The sequence below is a fragment of the Pseudopipra pipra genome, chromosome 5 (assembly GCF_036250125.1).
Source record: "Pseudopipra pipra isolate bDixPip1 chromosome 5, bDixPip1.hap1, whole genome shotgun sequence".
Taxonomy (NCBI): Eukaryota; Metazoa; Chordata; class Aves; order Passeriformes; family Pipridae; genus Pseudopipra; species Pseudopipra pipra.
In genome coordinates, this window is record NC_087553.1 from 26,677,184 (window position 1) to 26,694,799 (window position 17,616).

Consider the following 17,616-nt stretch of genomic DNA (forward strand, 5'->3'; position numbering starts at 1 on the left):
TTTGCTCTAACTCATAACTACAGCTTATCCTGTGTAAATTGAGTGGGCTTAAAAGAGGAGTGGGAGGAAAAGAACTGCAGCAGAGCTGGAGGCAAAGAGGGCAGGAACAGCTACCTTAAAGCGTGACTACTTAAAATTTCCTGACCCATGTGAGCACCACTCCTCTCCCTTAGCTGAAAACACACATTCAAGGCTGTGTATCTGAACAGATCTTCCATCACGCTCATTCAGCCACGACAATCTTCATCAGGTCCATTGTAAGTCAGGACAGAAACCAGGACAGATTCTCAGCTGGCTGCAGAGACCAAAGCTGCCACCATCCTTTTGGGACTGCATTCAGAGCCGGTTGCTGATGACAAGCCAGCAGCAGGCTGACAGGACTCGATGAGTGAACGTGTAAGAGATGCAGTCTTTCTAGTGAGGCAAAACCTCACTGCCTCCAACTCCCTGCTTCCCCTGAGGTGTTGTGGCTTCTTGTCCATGCACAGTGAGCACTGAGAAAGCAGCCTGCCCTCCCATCCTTTCTTTAGTTGGGGAACAACAGCAAATGCTGACCTTGGGAGGCTCTGTGAGAAGAACAGGAAGGGTCAGGGTGCTGGATGTCCTGTGATTATCCTGACCATCACAGTGTTAGTATAGCCTCCAACACAGATTTAGGCTGTGCCAACTTGCAGAAAAAGGCTGGTTCTAGCTCACAGATGGCTTTGTCCAGGGAGGTGGTTCAAGGAGATTGAATGAGTAGAGGAGGAGGGTAGCTCTAGGGATGTGAGCCATACTGTGCCACTTGCCTTGAAAATGGGCTCTGGTCCATTTTAGCTTCTGGAAGCTAAGCCCCCTAATTGCTAGTGACAGAGGGCCAGGGAAGGTGTAGAAATATCTGCAGAAAGATCACAAGGGAAGGCAGGTGAGCCTGGTCTTTGACTTGGCCAGTCAGGCTAGGTCACCCAATGATGTTAAATTGCTCAAAAAAGAGAAGTAATGGCTTCTAAAGGATGCTTCCTACAGTAATCCCTCTTTTGCCTTCTACAGGGAAAGATTTGGGGCAGCTGGTGTTGTATCTCCATCTACCAGGAAGCAACAAGTCAGGCTCCACTGTCAGTCACAGATGGTGTAATTAATTCTTCTAGGTAGTGTAATTAGTCCTTCCTATCAGCTACATATTTTTTCAGTCAAAATTATGCTAAAGCTAATAATACATAAACCACAGAAAACAAAAAGAAATCCAAAAAAAGGGGAAGCAATAATGGGAGGAGAAGGGATTAGCACAAAATTTACCAGTGTATAATTTTTTCTTGTTGTAGATTTCCTCTCCCCTTCAGCTTTAAACACAATTCAGAACAACTGGTGAATGTAGCAAGCAGAATGAATACAAATTGGCTTACTTTAAATAGCAGCATGTAGGACTTAGCCAAAGTCTGCTTTCAGATGCTGAGGCGAGATAAGGCACAGATCCTGCAACGAACTCTGCGTAGGCATTGTGTCAGGGCTGGGCTTTGGCACCATGCTGTGCCCAAAAGTCTGGGGTATAGGAAGGCAGCATGTCCACTGCCCATGTGTGCTCCTCTTTGACTGGGGTCCCAGCAGGGCAGACCTGAAGGCAGGGCTGTGTGGAAACCTGGGTATAACTCTCCTGCAGCACAACGTGGGGTTCCTTGTCTGTCTCTGCTTCTGAGCAAGGAAGAGGTACCCAGAAACAGTGGTCACATATTTGGGCATTGGTCCCCAAAGTAGGGAAGGGCTGGGGGACGTGGGACAGTGCCCATAAAAAAGGTTTCATGGCCACTCTTGGGTGGGGGACTGTTGCTTGAAGATCCTTGTGAACTTGTTTCCAGCTCAGATGCTAATGCAGAGCAGCTGTTTCAGATCCCCAAAATGTAGCTGCCAGGGGAATTTCCTTGGGTCTTAGATTTGAGGGCTGGGCCTAGAGAGAGGGAAAAGAAAAAACTACTGGGTGAAACTTTCCTCCACCATGACATAAATTGCTTCCCCAGAGATTGGGCAGGCATGGGGAGGAGATGATAGCTGGCCTGAGCAATCTGGAAAAGGGGCCTGTGGGGCTCTGCAATGAACTCTGCTGTTGTCATGTCGCTCCCTCTGTTCCTGAGTTGTTTTGGCCCCCCAGCTTGCCCAAAGCATCCCACGGACTTGCAGTGCCCAAGTGGGAGGGATTTTGTGGAGGGACAGGGATGCTGTAGCACAGCTGGGGAGGACTTCTGTGAGCAGGCCATGTCTGGCTCTCTATGGTGGGAAGGAGGGCATGAGTGATTTTGTAAAGAAAACTGGTGCTGAGAACATGAGGCTATTTTGGGAAAAAAAGAAGATTCAAAGCAGACTTCACGAGTCAGTCTCAGTAATGAGAGACTTCTGAGAACAGTCGATCTCTGTAATCACTTCTGTGTGAGCTCTCCAGGGCTGGGCAAGCTCCTGAAGGTCCTGTGGGGCTGCACCACAGAGATCAGCACATGTTGCCTTGGAGCACCCTGTGCTCACAGAGCTCCTGGCCTGGGGTTGCCCTATGAGCCTGATGCCCCATGGTGCCTTTGTGGCTCAGCCTCGCTGCTGAGTGACCCCATGGCAAAAGGAGAGGGGGAGTGGCGGAGTCCCTGTGAGCGCAGAGAGCCTGTTTCCCTGGAGATAGAGCTATCTCTTTCTAAGAGTGGATTTAGCCCAGATGGGAAAAAATTGCTGAGCGGGAACAAAGTCCTTTTTTTAGAGCTTGAAGGAGGCACAGCCTTCCCTAGTGCTGACCCTCAAGTCTCTGAAAACACCCTCTCCTCTGGGAAGAGGTGGTGGGCAGCCTGGCTATTCCCCCTGATCCTAAGCCTGCCACCAGCAGCAATGGCTGCAGCACAATGTGTCCTTGGAGAGGGTAAAAGGTTCTGCCCCCTGACAGGGTCCATCCCCTGGGTAGCTCTTGGTGTTACACCTTCCAACCCTCTTAGTGGCTTCAGTTCAACCAGCTGAAAATCAGCTTTGGTGGTGCTCACTTGCTGTTCCTCAGTGGGCATGGCAGCAACAACAGCCTCGTGGCTACCCTTTGACAGAGCACTTTGTGCTGCCTGGTGAGAGGCAGGTTCAGGGTAAGCTCGTGCACTTGAAATGACAAAGCCTTTGGTCATAGATGAGCTGGTGCAGAGCTTCTGACATGCAGATCAAAGCACAGGAGCCCACTGACCTGCAGTGTGGCTCAAGAGAGAACTGGATGTGTCCTTCACCTCCATGAGAGGTGTTCATGCTTTCCCAGGAAGGCTGAAGTGCAGAAGGGACTCTGCTATCCACGAACTTTGTCCTTTAGAAACTCAAATAGCTTCAGGCACTGCATCCATCCCTTAATCTCCCTGACAATTTAGTTTCTGTCTTTCTCATCTCATTTTGCTTCAATGTCTCTCCTAACACCCCCCCATCCATCCGTCTGTCTTGTTGCTAGGTGAAAAACTTGGAGCAGCAGCCATGGAAGCTGACTCATGGCCCATACATGGGAAATGGAGACACTAAGTATTGCAAACTGCTCCACGCCCTCACTGCCCTGCTGGGCTGCAATTGCCCTCAGCACCTTACCTGGAATCCCTACACATACACCCATGCTGCTCCTTGGCCTGGGAGAGCTCCAGCCTTGCTGTGAGCCTGAGCTGTGCAGGGAGCAGGTCTACTCCCAGCTTTAATGGATCTGGTTGTGTTTCCTTGACTGACCTTGTACTTCATTTGTGGTTGTTAGGTGACTGCTGTACTGGCTTTGCTCAGGTGTTGTGCCTGTGTTAGTTACAGTGTGGTCCTGCAGTCCCCACCTTTTGTCACTTTTCCTTGTGAAGCAGCCTGCCCTTTCTGCTCCCTGAGAACCTGAAGGAACCTCCCCAAAATGCTGCTCTTTCTTTTTCTTCATCAGGAGTATTTTTCAAGGCATTACTGGAAAGAGCACTGCTACTTTTTTGGCTTTCCTTAAGCCACTGCAAGAACATTCAAAATGTGGCTATAAGGAGATGGCTGCTTAGCTTCTTCCTGGAGACCAAAAACTCAGTATAGCTATAAGCCTCCTACTATTTTTCTGGTAATCTTGAAGTTCCTCCTAATTCTGGGTTACTGTCTTTTTATGATAGTGACCTGAAAACCTTCTGCAGCAACATAGATGATATTGCACCTTGGACCATGTTTCTTGCACAACAGGGCATTGCAAAGCAGTGAGTACAAAGGACCATAAAGAGATGGGACTTGGGCACTGTGATGCTGAATATTTCCAGAAGAAATATAGAGGATGGAATGGGGGGGGGGGGGGGAGTGGGATCATAGCCAGTAAAATGGTATTTACTATTCTCTTCAGATTTTTCTTGAGAGTTGAAATTATGCAGCAATTTATGGTGTCCATGATGATTTTTGTTCACATTGTTATAGAAGACCTGATCACCAACAGCAATTTTTCTTTTTGGTACATAATGGCAAGAATTTAGGGTGCTGTGTCTGTTCAGTTTCACATATCTCTAGAAGGCTAGTGTGATGTCTAAACACCAGCTCTGGAGCTGTCAGCCTGGCTTACAGAGGCTATTGGAGGGGATGCAGAGGAATATAGCTCTCCATTATAGCTTTCCATTCCTGCTTCTGATCTCATCTCATGAGCACTAAGGATACTTCAAATTCATACTCTTAAATCTTCCTAGAGTGCAGGACCAAAGGCTTGATTTGGAGCAGGTTAATTTGGCAGAATAATTACTCTTCTCAGTATCATGAGAGAAACTAATTTATATGTGTAATTTTTGGGTTTTGTCATGACTACTCATTGCACAGGACAGGAGCTCATTACATGCTGTTGAAGCAGCTTGGGCGGAACTCAAAGAGATTTGCATGAAGATAAAAGGATTGACTGTTTCAGAGTCCTGCCCCACTCTAGGAAGAGTAGTGCTTAAGTGACTAGAGTCACTTCCATGAGATGCAGTATTGTGATGTATTACATTTTACATTAATAAAATGAAGTCCATTTCTTCTCTTACGTATGTGTATATTATGCTGTTTGAAATAGTAGATTTTTTTAATGTTTCAGTAGCTTTTTATTAAAAGAAAATGGAAATGGAAACCACATTTCTTAAATGAATTTTATCTCTATGGTAGTTCCAGCAATTCAGATCTGTGTCAGTGCCAGTTTATTGCAGTCTATTTTCTCCTCAGTGAGCATCTGCTTAACAGTTCAGTGCAGATACAGACAGATAGGAACATTCTAGCACGCACCTAACTCCACCCTGGGGCATGGCAGAAGTTACTAAGGGTACTAATCCATCTTTTGAAAGCAAAAAGATTTTGGTCAAGCAAGATGTTTTGTCCATTGAACAGGTTAAAATTGTCTTGGAATAGCAGAAAATGATGATTGCACGCTCTCCTTCCACTCTATCCTTAACTTATTTTTCCCTAGAAGCAGTATTTAAACAAGTTGTTCCATAACATTTATATTATTCTTTGTACATTTTACCCTGGTCTGCATATCATCGGTCTTGTAATGTAACTGAACTGCTATGACCTATGACAAGTTGCAGAGCAGAAAGCCATGAAACTCCCTCAATTCATGTTTTTGCCCTTCCTCTTTCTCTACATTGACTACAGGATTAAGTTATTTTTTAAGGTTTATTCACTCTCAGGTCGAGAAATGAATCTTACTATCAGGTGGAAAATAAGTACAAGATTGAAAGTAAAGTGCTCTTGTCTGTGTTTATAGAATTGTTTAAGAAATACCATTTTGGTTAAGCAGAGCATGGAAACAGATATAATTATCCATGCTATCTAGACTGGAAAGAGTGCTGCGAGGGAGGAGGAGGATGGCTTCCTGCTCCAGTAAAGGCAGGGCGGTTTCCCACAGTGGAAGAACTGTCCTTGCTGTTTAGCAGTGCCCAGTCAGCCACAGATTCATGAAGCCAAATGAGGCCAATGTTCTTTGAACAATAAAGCATGAAATAGGAGTCCTCTGTTCTTACTTTTATGCTCCGTAAAGAAATAAAATTCTTTTTGATATGTTCCTCTGTCAACAGGCTTTATTGGAGCAGTAATCCCAGAAGGGAAGGATCTGGTTGTAAAGGTCCTCCTGCAGGGTTGGGACGTTGCTGAAGGGACCTTCTAGGTCACTGGGCTCAGTCCCATCACTCTGAGAGGCCCTACCTTATAAAGGCACACAGGTAGGTACTTGCTGATGGTGATGCTGCTTCTGGCATGCATGTGCAGAACTATACTTTCTAGAGGGGTGCTTGAGTGCTGGAGCCTGTGTACTTGGTGGGGAAAGAGGAATGTGTCCAGAGCAAATGGACCCATTTGCTATCAAACAAACAAGAATTGTTTTGCCAAATTAAATGTTCATACTTTCAACTGGAAAAACACACGACGAATTATATATGCTTCAGATATAAGATTTCAAAGTAATTCTCAGGATTCCTACTGCAGTGTCACAATCTGAGTTTGATGAAGGGAGCTGGCTGTTCTCTCCCACAAGAGACCATTGCAGGGACACATAATTTTTCTTGCTAGTAGAAGGTCTGGCCACTGGAGGTGTATGATGAGGCAGGGGAAAATCACATGGGTGGCTTTGGATCTGTACTTGGCACCATTAAGGGCAGCCAGACCAAGGCTTTCTGCTGTACCTTGGTTTTGATTTTTTTCCCTCCCAAGCCTTATCTTACATTGTAATTTTTGCTCCTGATACTTGTCACAGCAGTGGGAAGCAGGAGGGAGTTTATTCAGGTTTCATAGCTCCCCATTCTTCCTGCTTAGTCAGTTGTGTCTCTTCCTGTCAGACAAGTGAGATACCTGTGCCACTGCCCTGGTGCTGGTACAGCCCTGACTTTGAGGAGTCCTTTGAGGTCACCCTCCTCTGGCTGCTGATAGAGCATTGCCTTAGCATTGCCCACACTGCTGGCTGTTGCTTTAGGCACACAACAGAGTTGGAAAGGCTGCCACCCACTTCTCTGCCAAGGGTGTGGTACAGGTGTCTGCAAAAGCAATTAGGCTAGAAATCCCTCTGGAGAGGAGAAGCACTGGTGAGGATAGAGTAGGGTCCCCACAGATAAGGAGCGACTCTTGGGGCATAGGAATCCCTCAGAGAGTTGGCAACTGGATCTCCTAGGTGTGCTACAAGAAGTTTTGAGGAGAAAAATTAATCTGCATACCCTTTAGATGGCATTCACTCCACACTGACATGTAGTGGGAGACTGGTGTAGGGAGAGGCTTCAATAGGACGTGTGCAGAAACCCACCCTCTGAACATCTCTGGCTGAAACTCCCACTCTGTTAACAGCCAGAAAAGTCTTTTAGCTCCTCGCGTCCCTGTGACCTTGGTTTGGCACAGAGTGAATACAAAGTGAGGAGCGGCTTAGTGCTCAGAAGTGTAGCTAGTTAACTACAGCTGTCTTAGATCACCCTTCGAGATCTACAGATTGCAAGGCAGGAATGGGGGTGGGGGGAGAGGATTTAGTCAGCTGATGAGCCTGGCTTCTATGTCTCTTTTAAGAAAGCGGATTTATTGGTATTAAACATGTCTCTCTTAATGTGGGTGATTTAAAATGGAAATTGCCTTTGAAAGGGGATTTCCTATTAACTAGCTGAGAAAGAAAAATAGGATAATACCATCATCCCTATACAGGGTCCATAGATGAGAGGCAGGAACAGAATTATTTGGTTAACTGCTGCTTCTTCAGAAATTATAGCTTCTCTGTGGGAGTGAACCTTGCTCAAATTCCTCCATGAGGAATGGTTGTATAGATGCTTCTACAAAGTTATTTTTTATGGAAAAAGCAGCAATCTTACTGGGTCCTTTGGGGTTCAGGTAAGAACACACTAAATACTAATTCTGAGGGCAGGATCAGGAATGTGTCCAGCTCTTCCAAGTGTTATATTTGAGGCCAGATGGAGACAGAGATGCTAGAAGACTGGAATGAGTATTCACTTTTGTTACCATGCAGTTAATGCCAATCAAAACTTGGATTAGTTAATGATCTTAGCAAGAAAAAGAAAGCCTTGTCTATACCCAAATTCGCACTAGTTTAGTTCAGGTTGGCCCAGTTATCAATTTAATTAAGTCTATGCAGCCTCTTTATGTGGAAGAATTGATTTACTTAATCTGAACTCTTTAGCTTTGGTTAAAATACATCTGTACAAGGGCATGACTGTATAGCCAATGGAGATGGAGGTGGATATATGTAAGGTAGGTCTGGACAGACCAAATCCAGAATTCCTATCAACCAGCTAGTGCACATGGGCAGGGCAATGCCACATTAGTATCATTATATGCCACAGTTAAGATTTTCTAATGTCTGTGTACTATATCATGAAGCAGTGTAGACATGCCCTGTCAAATCTAGCAATCAGTTTGGGGACCAAGGCCCTTCCCCAAGTCATTCAGTCAGGGCACAAAGCAACATGATTGGAAAGAAGCAACCTCTAATTCTTCTGTCTTTAGGTGGTCGACTTGGAGCAAACCATGGGGGTGATCCCAGCCCCTAAAGGTGATCACCTGGTAAAAACAGTGTCAGCTGTCGGGGCTGCCCTCATGACCACCCATACCAGACAGATGGTGCCAGCATGCACCTGAGCTCAGCCTTCTCCTGGGGTGGCTTCTGAGATTGCCCAAGGCAGCCTGGGGAGCCCCTTTCTCAGCTGTGCTGACTATAGACAGTACTTGGCTCACCCTGAAATCTCTACCCCCTCTGAACTCAGTGCCATGAGTGCCATCCAAGAGTTTACTGCCTCCCAGTTGCTCACCGTATCTGCTTAAAAACTCCAGAAGAGTGAAGCACAGACATGACCTTCTGTCTCCAGCTTTCTTATATAGGAAGTTATGTGATGGTAAGACAAGGAATTTGGTGTTTGGGAACCACTAATGCTGGTCCCAGGAGGTGCTGTGACTGGCACCTGAAGAAAAGCAGAAGAGACAGATGGAATAAAGAGCAGCAAATAGTCAGTTGTGGATTGTGGATCTTGCTGCTGTGTATTTGTCTCCTGCCACTGTGGTTTACAGCCCCTGAGGAGCTCGTTCCTGAAGTCCCGAGAGAAACAGGGATCTGCCTACCCTGTGTCTGGGGTGGCTGGTTGAACCACTCTCCTCCACAGGATGATCATGTCATTGCACCTGCTGAAGGTCTGCAAGCACAAAGTGTGTTCCCAAAGGCAGATAAAAACATTTTGCTTCATTTGAAAGACTGGACTGAGGCTGCAGGAAATACTCTGTGTATTGCAACAATCCTGTTGAGGGGAAGGAGGATTTAAGGGAGGTGTTGGGCACTTGGATCATTTGTCTTGGTCTGATGAGAGGAAGATGACCCTTGGTATATTGCATAGAATTGTAATTTAGGTTAGAAAAGACCTTGTGTGATTGTGTGAAGGGCAGAGAGATGTGGTTAGGCCAAGAGCTTTGCTAAGTCTCTTCCCTGGGACTCAGGCAGTGCAAGAGGGCAGTCTGTGGCGACTCTCAGGATGTGGAGAGGCCAGGGGGTGAATGGGGGAATGGTGGAGGTAAGGGTGGACATGTAAGTGTAAGGCTTGTGTTGCAGACATGGCTTCTGTCCCAGGTCGCCTTCATCGGCACTCTGCAGTTGTGCAGACCAGCTGGCCAGCATGGCATCTGGAAATGGGGCTGCTCTGTGTGGATGATGTGTCCTGATCACCTGTGGGGTGTGACCACCAAGACAAGGGGGAAGAGACAAGGAGTAAGACAGCACACTGGTGATCTGTGCAAGAGAGTGATATGTTTGGTGCCTGTATGAAGGTCATTCCAAGTTGGACTTCCTTGGCCTCTCTGCTTGTGTGTGCTGGGAGCATGCATTGATTAGTTGTGGGCATTCTGGCTGCTTGTTAAGGGCAGGAGTGCCTGGGATAATGCTCTTGGTTGATGAGGGAAGAGAAGAGGAAGGACATGAGTAGATCTGAGCTTTGCCTGGATGGAAGAGCTGCTGAGAGACAAAATGGTGGCAGGCCCATCAGCTTTGGAGTGGATTTGCAGTGGGTTGCTGTGATCTGCCATAGCTGGTTGCTTGGAGGAATTTTGTTGCTTGGCAACCCTGTTGTCACCATTCAGATGCAATATCCGAGGAGGGGCACTTTGGAGAACTCTCACTGGGAGGAGAAGGGGGAGGTAGGGGGTGAAAGTGGGTACAATAACCATGGGGATAGGGACCTGATGAGCATCTTGATGCTATACGGGGATATGGGCAGAGCAGGTGATGAGAAGGCTGGGCACCCTGTCTTGATACTGACCAGGGTTTTGAGGAGATATATGGGGCATGAGGGTATGGGGACTCTGGAACATGCCTCCCCATGACTTTGTGAAGGCATGCTGGTAAAAAATGGGGCTATCCATCCAGCCAACATGGTCTTTCTCAGAAATTCGGGCTCAAAGACCCTGTAGAGCATACATCTATGCTTCTGCAGAAATTGACTGAGAACAGGAAAGCAATGGGACAAGTTGCCCAGAGAGGCTGTGCAGTCTCCATCCTTGGATATTTTCAAGACTCATCTGATTAAAGCCTTGAGCAACCTGTTTTTATCTCACAACTGACCTTGTTTTGAGCAAGAGGTTGGACTAGAGCCTCCTGAGGTCCATCTCAGCCTGAATTATTCTGTGATCCCATGACTGCCCGATGGTAAGGAGTGGCTGCTGTTACTTTGTCACTGTCCTGTAGGATGCCCACAGAACCAAGCACTTCAGGTCAATACATCACCTCTGCAGTTCCCAACCCTTGCAGCCATCAAGAGAAGCTTGAAAACAAAAATGTCACAGAAGCAATGACAGTCAGATTTGCAGTTAATAGTGAAATCAGTTGTGCAACCAGTTGTTCATGTTCACCTCCTCAAAGGAGATTATATTCCTTTCATTGCAGCATACCAAGGTACCAAGCAGTTCTGAACTCTGTCAGAGTTCAAAAGAAAGAGCAGACTTTTAAGGAGACAGTCCTTTCTGATGAAAACTCTGAAACTGGTCTTTCGAGCAGTAACTCCAGGGGACATTTATCATCTGTCCAAATGCAAGATACTTGTTATCATACAGCCTGAGGCCCACCATTATGACCCAAGATTGTGTGATTAGTTAGTTCTATTCAGCAAGCTACTGGTAGCTGCACAGAAGAATAATGTGGATCTTGGTGACATTTAGAGGGGATGGGGCTGTCACCAGCCTGGTATTGCTCCTCTGTGTCCCAGGAAGTTAACCAATATGAGTGGTCTCACCATGCTGTTTCCATTAAGTAAAGAAACTGTACAAATTTTTTTTTTTTTTTTTTTTGAGCTGGTTTATTTACAGCCATTGTACCTAAGGACTTGTTTCATGATTACTGTAGAAACAGATGATCATGACCAGTTTCCCTGCCTTACCAGTCAGGAGATACTTAAGTTAGCTGTATGTCAGCATCATGTTCAAGTGCATCAGTGCCTCTCAGGTAAGCTGTCCTTTCAGATCACTGGGTTTTGAAGCTGTGGTATCATGTGTAGTGGAGACCTTCTCAATACTAGCCTGGCTCCAGCTTCTGGTGACCAGAATGGTCCACTTGGGTCTAGTGCCCTCTACCACACATGGTCATTTCAGATGGGGATTCCTGCAGTCACTAGCACAGTCCTCCTCACTCTTTCCTTGAAGATTTACATGTTTGGAATAATGGTAGTTGAAGCCAGACTTTCTCTGCAGCAATTATGGTCCCATAGTCTCTCTTTAGTATACTTAGAGAGGAAAAATACTCAGTTCGCATTTTTTGGGGATAAAGGTTGAGGGAGACAGTGGTAATCACCTGAGGAGCAGAGACTGGCTTGAACTCAACTGTTAACTTTACATTGCATGGATGCCTGCACCCAGGCCTTGTATAGCCTCCATCATCTTATCCTATTTCATTTTTTTTGTCAAGGATCCTATGGCGTGGGCTGCTGGCTTTTCTTCTGGTGGAGACCTGGATCAGGACCAAGGCCTTTTCCAGAATCATATCTGTTCTCAATTCTGGGACCCAATATATCTGGATGAAGAGGAAAAACAATTCTGGCCCCATCATTTTTTTGGGAAGCTATTTAGATTTTTTTTTGCCCAGCTGCAACTGACTGACTGATTCTTACCTCCCTGCTGGAGAGCATCAGTTCTGGGAGATGGGGACCAACACTCAATGGGTCCATGCTGTTCTCTGCCTCTGGGAAGGCCAGCAGCAGCAGGTACAGGTGCTTGTATACACGCGAAGATCTTCTGACATGCTGTGCCATGAATTTGCACATCCAATACTGTCAGCACGCAGCCTTTAAGGCCAAGCGTGCCACACACCTCAGACTGTCAGCATACAGCCTTTAAAGCCAAGGGTGGAGAGGGACAGCTATCAGCTTCTGTCAGTGGGTAGCAGCCTAGTTTGAGGCACTGAGATTGTCACAGGAGAGGTAGGCACTGGCATGGTGTACACTTTTTATCCCATCACGATATGCCCCATGTCACAGCACACCTTGTAGTGACCCGGAGGGAGTACTAACAGTTTTAGTCAAAACAACTTCTCCAGCTGCTGGACCTGTGGCTCTACAAACTGTCAACCTGAGGTGATGGCTCATCAAATGAATAAAAAGGCTTCCTATGCCTTTATAGCATAGGAGCTGATGGACGGGTGAATGGGATGTTTGACCCACTGTGTGTGCATTAATGCAGGCAATATTGGGTATGTGTTGGATGCCCACATCTTCAGAAGTTCTCTTTGTCGTGGCCAGGTCAGGCTTTTTTCTGCCTGTGAACAAGAACTTTTTTAGCACACTGCCACCAACCTGTACTCCAAATGATGTACCTTATTCTTGTGTCTCCTTCTGGATATGGCTGGCCATCACAGACATTGCACTAGGCCTTCAGGTCCTGTTGACTTTTCAAAATGTGCATTTTCAGTCAGTTACCTGTAACAGCATCCCAAGGTTTGCTGACATTTCTGTAGCCTGTTCTGGATAACATAGGAAAGCAAGGCCAACAAGAAGCCATTTCATCAACACTGGATTTGCTGAATTCAAATCTACCTTTGCTCAGCCCAACAGAGCCACAAAGCATTGGGTGACTTCTGGTAGGTAAAGGTCCCTTTTGGTATTATATACGTCTGTGGCAGAATGGAAGTGAATATAATTCACAGTTATAATTAACCAGTCATAGAATCATAGAATATTCTGAGTTGGAAGGAACCCACAAGGATATCTGAAGTCCAACTCTTGGCCCTGCACAGCGCAGCCCCAAGAATCCCATAATGTTCCTGAGTGCATTGTCCAAACACTTCGTGAACTCTGGCAGGCTGGTGCTGTGACCACTTTCCTGGAAAGCCTATTCCAGGGCCCAAGCATCCTCTGGGTGAAAAACCTTTTCCTAATATCCAAGCTAAACATGCCTGACATAGCTCTGCTAAATACTGACCTCTTCATTACCCTGTCCCAGCATCTCTCTTCTCTCTGCATCCCTTGAGGTGCCACAGGGAACAGTATAGCTGAGAGACAGACCCTCTTTAATGTTTCTGAAGACAAAAATATCTGGGGAAAGTGGCATTAGTGATATCCCTTTTCCCTGTGCGTTTACGTCATTAGGTTGTGGGCTGTCCCTTGTGTTATCTGTGCCACCGAGACAGTGTCCTCTGTCCTTACAGAGGCTGTGCTGCAACAACAAAGCTGTTAGTTGGCAAAGGCAAGAAGATGGGGGCCTCAGGAAGTTGAGTCATGCAAGAGACGTTAACCAGTCTATGAGAAAAAATGTACAATTCCTTCAGGTAGCATGAAAATACATGGCCATCCTTGGCCTAGAATAGGGACATGACCAACAAGGACAAAACAGCCTGCAGGTTCGCTTGTTGTGGGCACAAGAATGCCTGCTAGCACATCAAACCCAGAGTACTGACTCCTGACTGACATAGGGGCTGAAGAAAAGTCCAGCTGCTCTTTTTGCCAGAACAACAAACCACAGCTCCACAGGAGTTTTATGTACTTGCATTTAAAGGGCACAACAAAGGACAAATGGCCTTGTTGTAAACCCAAACAACACAACAGCATAAATACAGGGGAATAGCATGAAAAGAGCACAGAATATAGTCACAGATTTCCCCCTTCTCAGGCAAACCTATTTACAAGGGCCAGGGGAAGCCAAGATTTTCACTGTGAGCTGCTTTAAGCTGTCCTTCCAAATAAATGTTGCCTTGCTGTAATGCCCAGCCTCTGTCCTTGGACTGGGAAAGTTGCCAGAGTGTGGCCAAAGCTCTAGGTGGACATTTTCTAAAGATGATGAGGGGAGAGGGACAGAACAGCGTGTGCTTTTCGGAATTCAGTGCTTGGTAAGGATGAGGAAAAGGCATGCCCCATGCACAGGAGTGGTTCATATTTTCCATTTTCCCACTGCCAGGACATAGAAACACAATCAGCACTTGAATCCTGGAAGTAACATGATGAGGAGATGATACACTTGCAGGCTTGCTGGAGGATGGAGACTGGTCAGCTGAAGACATCTCTGTCTCTGAGTTCATAATCACTGTGAAGATGAAAGATAGCCCATATTTGAGTAAGGCCTGGTCTTGGGATCAGGTTTACAGCTGATGTATGGGGGAAAAAAAAAATCAGAGCATTAGATATTCTGTGGGCAGTGCATGCCATCAAGATACTGAGGTTTGAGTTTGGGTCAGACCTAACATGAGAGCAAAAATGGGCTGCTGGGCTTTAAAGATAAATGTTGATCCATGGCAATTTGATGGTAGATTAAAAGATGCAGCTGAATTGTATCAGAGGTATTTCACTTATTGCCTTTTCCTAGATGTCTACGTAAAGGAGAAAAGAAGGTGGCAGTTTTCTTTAGAATATAGAGGAATCTGACAGAAATCTTAATGCTTCTTCCAGCTAGAGGGCTGAATTATTGAGTCAGCTGGCTCACTTGGAAACAGCTCAAGCAAAAGAAATCTGTCTCCATCTGCATAAAGCAATTTGCCAAGGGTAGATCTCTTTTTTCCAGAAAGGTGTGGTGGTGATGGGGCAGCATGATAACCTCAGCTGCTGGAGGTAGATATTCTTTCCCAGCTCTGTGAATATTCAGGTTTAGCACATGCTTTCCCATCCTTTCAATTAATGAGACTACTACATAAACTGGCAGAGGAGCAGGTGACCCTGATTCTGCCAGCTCTCAACTGACCATGGACACAGTGGTTTTCAGAGCTACTTTTGAGCTCATTAACATCTCTCTTCTGTTTGCCCCCGGACAGGGAGCTGTCTTTGGGGACCACAGCTGCATGCTAACTGAGCTAATTTTTCACTTTAAAGTGTGTCTACAGAAAACATTTGTCTTAAATTAGATGGTCAATGCAAATCTACAATAAATGGTGAACACCTAACGCAAACCCTATGGGAACATCTCCAGCTCACCAGCTCTTGGCTTGCTGGTGAAATCATTCTTACTTCTGTTTCAAGGAATGCTTTCAGATCCATATTTCTGCATTAGAAAAGTGATCTGCTTTTCTAACGTCATACTAGTCCTTTCTCAGAATCCTTGTCAGTACAAATAATATTTTCCTTCTCTACCATTTCTACCCCTGCACCCATTTGGTGAGTTATTTGCAATACCATCTGCTTCACCTGAAGGTGAACGAGAGGAACAGAGAGAGACTCAGTGCTGTTATCAACCCTGAACTTTCCTGAACAGAAGCAGGATCTGTTGGGATGTCGTGATCTACGGGGATTTTCAGAACTGCTGCGCCAGCAGGGAGCCCAAGCTGGTGACACCAACCAATACCTCCTCTTTGCCATGTTGCCATTAATGTGAGTCCATTTACTGAATATACCCACTCCATATGTACATCTGTGTAATAAATGGTATCGAAAGTTCTGATAGAGCTTGCAGGTGAAGGAGGACATGGGAGGTGGGTGGGATTTCATCTTTGCTTTCCGTACATCATTTCCCTGTGTTAAGAACTGAAAGGAATTCATGGAGAAAAGACGAACCATGTGTTCAGGAGGAAAAAAGTAATGATGCTTTGCTGACAGTATTTTTAGGTCATAAGGTGTTTAAACAAAAAATACATTCTTTGGGAGAAAACTAAATATTTGTGTACACTGCTGCTGCCAACTTTTGCCTTAGAGGTGACAACTATTTTTAAGAACGAAGGATTTATTTTTTACCCGCAGTAACTTAATGTTCTGAGTGAGTTTATAATAGCGTTGATTAAGTGGTAGCATTTAGTTTGAGTGAAATATCAGCCCTGATGTACTCTTCTTTGCTCCAGACACTTGTATCATTCTTGGAGCCATTTAACTTTACTTATTCCTTTCACAGGAGGCAGTTCATGTTGTACCAATGCCCCATTGAACAAGCATTAAGGATTTGAAGCTGCATAAGTGAAGCTGAGGTATTCTGGTAGCCTGAAGGAATCTGTGGAACAGCAAGTGAAAAGCTGGATATGTCCCATTGCTTTGTCTAGACACCATTAAAATGGAGTAGGGCTTGTCTGCTACTTAACTAGCATGTAGGCCTTCTGTGTAAGAAAAATAAATGTGCTTATTTATGATACCACCAATACCGTAGTACTTTGACCCAACTATAACACTCAGAGCAAAGAAGTGGCAATGTTATTAACTTTTTTTATTATCTATAAGAAAGCAAGATAAAAGATGAAAATCAGGAAGCTTAAGCGACTGAATCTTATTGCCCTGCATTTTTGTAGTGGACAGTTTCCCTTTTAATAGTGGGAGCTGGAAAGCTAAGTTTCTTGGAATGCAACTAGCTGAGCTTTTGCCTTTATATGGATATTGTAGAGTGGATCCCTGAAGGTGTTTGCAGCAGCTCTCAGTAGCATGAACAGTAAACTAGATAATTGGTGTGTTGGTTCTCATCCAATAATAATTTATTTCCTGGGAGCAACTTCAAAGCTTCATCCTAGAATTAAATCCCCTATTCCTCCTTGGGATTTTAATTTAGTTTTGAATGCTCTGATGGATCCTCTGCTAGAATATTGAAGATGGCTTTCAGACATAAGGGCGATTTTTCTGGCTGCTGTATGCCCTGTACAGAGAATAGGTGAATGGAGGCACTTTCCTGAAGAAGCTCTTTTTTAGCTTTTCCTCATGATAAGCTGGCAAAAGCTACACCTTATCTCTTACTGAAAGTGGTTTTCCAGTTTCCTTTAAACCATGAAGGCAATCTGCCTAATCCATTTTGCAGCTCCTCCAGTGAAGAGAAGAAAGAGTGTCATCACTTGAATCTAGAGAGAACCAATAAGACTTTCATCAAGCAGAAAGTTCATTTTAGAAAAAAACCCCAGATAATCTGTTTGTCTTGTTAGAGTTGGAATAGGGTGGAGATGATTGCCGGGAAGGCTATGGTTTCCCATTCATTCAAGTGTGTCAGGAAGCCGTATCTTGTTAAGACCAGTGAGATGGGACAAAATCTCCAGCCACTGGAATAATCTTTGCACCCCAGAGGTGGACGAAAAAGGCATCTTGCTCAGAGTGGTGCAAGGCAGTGCTTCAACCTTTCCTTTCCACTTTGAAATGGCATGGTAAAAGGGATGGCTTATATTGCTAATGTTTGTACCGTGTTTTGATGATACACAGTACAGCATCTGATGATAATTACTATTTATTATTTGATGTGGTGCCTTTTGACGGATAGGTTCTTCAGTCTGGGTGTGATATAGGTAGAAGAGCC